Raw genomic sequence first — 5,257 nt, 5'->3', positions numbered from 1 at the left:
CGAAGGCAGACCATCTGTTTACGTTGCAATGTCGACTGTCCTAGGTTAAAAAAAAAAGCACTAGGAGCATCCATATCCTTGAGGGAAGCGAAACGAGACCTAATCAAGGCACCCTTCACTCTTTCATGCAGAAACGACCTCAATTCATGTTTCTTGTCCTGTAAGTTCATGACTAGTCCGGGGTCATTCTGAGTGAGCAACTTCAATTCAATAGATTTAATGTTCTGTTCAAGGGCCCTGATAGTCTCTTTAACTTCAATTCGAGACAGAGCAGTATACTGTTGACAAAATAATCGTAGATAGATAGAATAGTATTTGGGCCTTCCCAACCTCCCACCATTGTCTCAAGGACTCAAAATTCCCTTTTGTAACCCTCCATTTTTCCCAAAACAACAAAAACCTTTCACAAAACATGACATCATGTAACAATTTAACATTAAAATACCAATAAGATGATGACCTTCGTGGACAGGACAAGTGAATATCAACAGTGACAATATGGTGATCAGAGAAACCCACAGGAGTGATGTCACACCTTCCAACCCTACTACAGTATTGCTCAGATACATACAACCTGTCTAACCTTGCTGCACTGACACGACCTTCATTAACCTTTAGCCATGTGTACTGCCTAACTTTTGCATTCCTTACTCTCCACACATCAGAAAGCTCAAACTCAGTTAACAGACCAGACAGGCAAGTGGTTCTTCAGCGGTGCGATCAACAGTAAAATCCACTGTACAGTTCCAGTCCCCCCCTAAAACCATACACCCCTCTTGGTCACACTGTCTTAAGGTTTACTTTATTTTATCAAAACCAACAATACGCTCTGTACCCTCATTAGGAGCATAAACATAAAAAAAAAAAAAAAAAAAAAAACATAACATCCACCTTGACCAATAAAACCCGACCCTTGACAATCTCTGTTGTAGATACCACAGTCACCCCTAAGCCTGAAGAAAACAAGATTGCCACCCCAGCACTGAAATTAGTACCATGACTGAGTATATGCTGCCCCTCCCACCACATACCCCAGTCAGCCTCATTTTCCTCATCACTATGTGTCTCCTGTAGGAAAACTACATTAAGCCTTTTCTGTTTTATTACTTCTAATACCCAAGCCCTCTTATTCCTGTCCCTTCCTCCATTAATATTGAGAGAACCTACCCTTAGTACCTCCATATAGAAAAGAAAAAGGAAAAGCAGAAGATTCCACAGAGAAACCAGACAAAGAGAATAGAACACCCTATGAGGCATAATCATCATCATTATTTAAATGTTCTCTTAACCTGACCACGTTTCCCACCACCTTTTGCTGCTGCAACAGCAGTAACAAATTTCCTCAAGCGAAACCGCTTCTTCTCACTCAACTGGTCTAACCCCACCGTCTTCTGTAACATCACAGCTGACCTCACAAACTTATCAACATCAAAATAATCTGCCAATTTGACAGATTTCCCAAAAGTCTGATCAAGAAACCCATTTACCTCCTCTAGATCGTAAATTGAGTCCTCACCAGCTGATATCGTATCAAGAGCGATATCCATATCCTTCTCCTGATCCTCCTCAACTGAGGCCACAGACCACTGACTCCCCTCTACCACATCCCTTTCAACACTCCCCACTTGCACCCCATCACTCGTACCAGGCATCTCCTCCACTACCTGGGAGACAAGCCCCACCTGTACCCCAGCACTCATAGTGGGCATCTCCTCCACTACCTGGGAGATTAGCTCCACATGAACCCCCTCCTGTACCCCAGCACTCGTTCTGGGCACCTCCTCACCAGTCTGAGGAAATGGCCCTTCAGATCCATCCTTACCTTCTACAACAATATTTTTCTGCTGCATAACATTTCCCTCTGATACAAGTTGCAACTCTGTGCCCTCAACACGGACAACTTGTTCCTCAGCAACAGATGCTTGTGGCTGCTCTACCGCTGTCAGCCCACCTCTCCCTACATCAGTGGGCCCAGGCATTACGAGGACCACCTGCGCCCCTCCCTCTGCCTTCTCCCTTTTCGGCCAACACCTCCAGTGTTCAACGACTTCTTCAAAGCTTCTGCACAAAACCTGTCAGAGCTTCCTGCATGATGAAAAGTGTGTGTGAACAACTGTTTACGTTTGAGGTTTTAACCTTGGAGTGTGTGACTGTCACCGACCCCAGTATGACCAGGTGGTGTCTACAGTATGACCAGGTGGTGTCTCCAGTATGACCAGGTGGTGTCTCCAGTATGACCAGGTGGTGTCTCCGGTATGACCAGGTGGTGTCTCCAGTGAGACCAGGTGGTGTCTACAGTGAGACCAGGTGGTGTCTCCAGTATGACCAGGTGGTGTCTCCAGTGAGACCAGGTGGTGTCTACAGTGAGACCAGGTGGTGTCTACAGTGAGACCAGGTGGTGTCTCCAGTATGACCAGGTGGTGTCTCCAGTATGACCAGGTGGTGTCTCCAGTGTCACCAGGTGGTGTCTCCAGTATGACCAGGTTGTGTCTACAGTATGACCAGGTGGTGTCTCCAGTATGACCAGGTGGTGTCTCCAGTATGACCAGGTGGTGTCTCCAGTATGACCAGGTGGTGTCTCCAGTATCACCAGGTGGTGTCTACAGTATGACCAGGTTGTGTCTACAGTATGACCAGGTGGTGTCTCCAGTGAGACCAGGTGGTGTCTCCAGTATGATCAGGTGGTGTCTCCAGTGAGACCAGGTGGTGTCTCCAGTATCACCAGGTGGTGTCTCCAGTATGACCAGGTGGTGTCTCCAGTATGACCAGGTGGTGTCTCCAGTGAGACCAGGTGGTGTCTCCATCTCCTTTCTTGTTGTCTGTTCAGGGTCCCAATATTTCCATTTGTGAATTAAAAAGCTTTTTGTTACCAATCCATGGCTATTGTTTGCTTCAATGACTTGAGCTATCTTTGCTGTAAGAAGTGTTGCATAGCATAAGCATCTATGCGTGGTCCTCTGTAGCTCAGTTGGTAGAGCACGGAGCTTGTAACGCCAGGGTTGTGGGTTCGGGACCACTGAACCAAAGACACTGGAAACGACTTCCATACACCAAACATTTGGTGTGGATATGAACTTGGTTTTACCGTTGTTGTTCAGGTCCTATTGCATGAATATAGGGAGTGAACAAGAAGTTAGTCTGTACATACCCACTGTCACCAAGTATGATTCCACTATGTTGTCCTCCTTCAAGCTGAGCACACAAAGAAGAATTTTGGGAAATCCTTGAGTCATGAGTTGCAACTTTCCAACGTGCAACAATGTTGGAGAACTGCGCATTGGGAGTACACACACTTTGTACATTTATTGAGAACCAGTTTTTATGATTGCTATACTCTGCTGTAGAGGGACACTCGATGGGAATATGACATCCATCTATACAGCCAATGACTCCAGGGAAGATCCCATATTCATACAACTCTACCTTGTAGTTGGCTTGGGCAGCAGCATCAGGGAACTTGATGGAATTGTCTTTCAGTTCACCTGTAGCATTGCAGACTTTGTGGACTATTCTGCATGTAGTCAGTTCACTTACACCACTCATATCTCCTGTTTCACGATGGAAGGTTCCAGATGCCAAAAACCTCAAGGTGATCAGTACTTGTAGGGAAGGAGGGATGCTTGGCTCAAGAAAACAAATGATTTCAGCTGCATTTTCTTTGTACATTCGGAAACGGTCACAGAAATTGATTTCATCCAAATCCTTCAGTGGATGCTCCTGTCTATAACTGCCCTGCTGTCAGGACTTAGTGATGCTCTGTGATCATCATTGATATAGTCCAGGTAATCCATTTTCCTCCATTACCAAGGTCAACCTGGGAGCCAACATCCATTAATCTGAAGTTAAACCTACCTCTGACCAGGTTTAATTTAAGACTTCACTTAGATCTAGATTTACTTTAATCGTCCATCTGGAAATCAGACTTTTTCATTATAGACTAGAGAAAATCTGAGACAATTTTTAGCCATGTCTGAGAAATGCCATTTCATTTAGTCCAGTTTAAACTTCAAAAGGCACTCGCACATCTGAGCTGTCTTTTTTGCAGGTGCCTGGTAACAGTTCAATAAGATGAGAAAAAAGAGAAGAAACCCACACACTGCTGTTGATAGTATCACTGCTGTTGATAGTATCACTGCTGTTGATAGTATCACTGCTCTTGATAGTATCAATGCTGTTGATGGTATCACTGCTCTTGATAGTATGACTGCTCTTGATAGTATCACTGCTCTTGATAGTATCACTGCTGTTGATAGTATCACTGCTCTTGATAGTATCACTGCTCTTGATAGTATCAATGCTGTTGATAGTATCACTGCTCTTGATAGTATGACTGCTCTTGATAGTATCACTGCTCTTGATAGTAACACTGCTGTTGATAGTATCACTGCTCTTGATAGTATCAATGCTGTTGATAGTATCACTGCTCTTGATAGTTTCACTGCTGTTGATAGTATCACTGCTCTTGATAGTATCAATGCTGTTGATAGTATCACTGCTCTTGGTAGTATCACTGCTCTTGATAGTATCACTGCTCTTGATAGTATGACTGCTCTTGATAGTATCACTGCTCTTGATAGTATCACTGCTGTTGATAGTATCACTGCTCTTGATAGTATCAATGCTGTTGATAGTATCACTGCTCTTGATAGTATGACTGCTCTTGATAGTATCACTGCTCTTGATAGTATCACTGCTCTTGATAGTATCACTGCTCTTTAATAAGCTTTACGTATCGGCCTCAAGGCCATTGTCAGAGCTTTTAATTAGCACCCTTATGTATTCATAGCCATGTCTGAGAAATGCCATTTCAGTTAGTCCAGTTCAAAAGTTTAGTCTAGGATTAATCTGTGTCAGTGAATCCACCCATCATGTTTATCGTGTGTATATGACAAATAAACCATCTTTTTGAACTTGAACTTAGAAGGGAAGGGGGAGGGCAGCCAGAAAGGGAGGAGAAAATATGGCCAGCTAAATTACAGTATGTGTCCTCAAATGTTATGTCATCTAAACATCTCACATTAGCTGGAAGAACTGACAAATGAAATGAATCATAGAGGTCTTATAACTTATTCCATTCTACAGGTCCATTGTTTTGTCCCATGTCTCTTTATATTCATGTACCCTGGGGGCTATGTAGCTGTATTGAAATCACCATACTCATGTACCCTGGGGGCTATGTAGCTGTATTGAAATCACCATATTCATGTACCCTAGGGGCCATGTAGCTGTATTGAAATCACCATATTCATGTACCCTG

The 5,257-nt window shown here is 43.7% G+C and overlaps 1 pseudogene across 1 annotated transcript; it reads right to left on the bottom strand.

The window, feature by feature from the left end:
* Nucleotides 1–3,081: 3,081 nt before the first annotated feature.
* Nucleotides 3,082–3,791, bottom strand: LOC311122879 (putative nuclease HARBI1; annotated as a pseudogene). The gene has a single exon. The product of its transcript is annotated as a putative nuclease HARBI1 (transcript).
* Between the last annotated feature and the right edge of the window lie 1,466 nt (nt 3,792–5,257).

This window comes from Coregonus lavaretus, assembly GCF_964263955.1.
Source record: "Coregonus lavaretus genome assembly, contig: HAP1_SCAFFOLD_306, whole genome shotgun sequence".
Taxonomy (NCBI): Eukaryota; Metazoa; Chordata; class Actinopteri; order Salmoniformes; family Salmonidae; genus Coregonus; species Coregonus lavaretus.
This window is presented reverse-complemented; position numbering and strand designations above follow the sequence as displayed.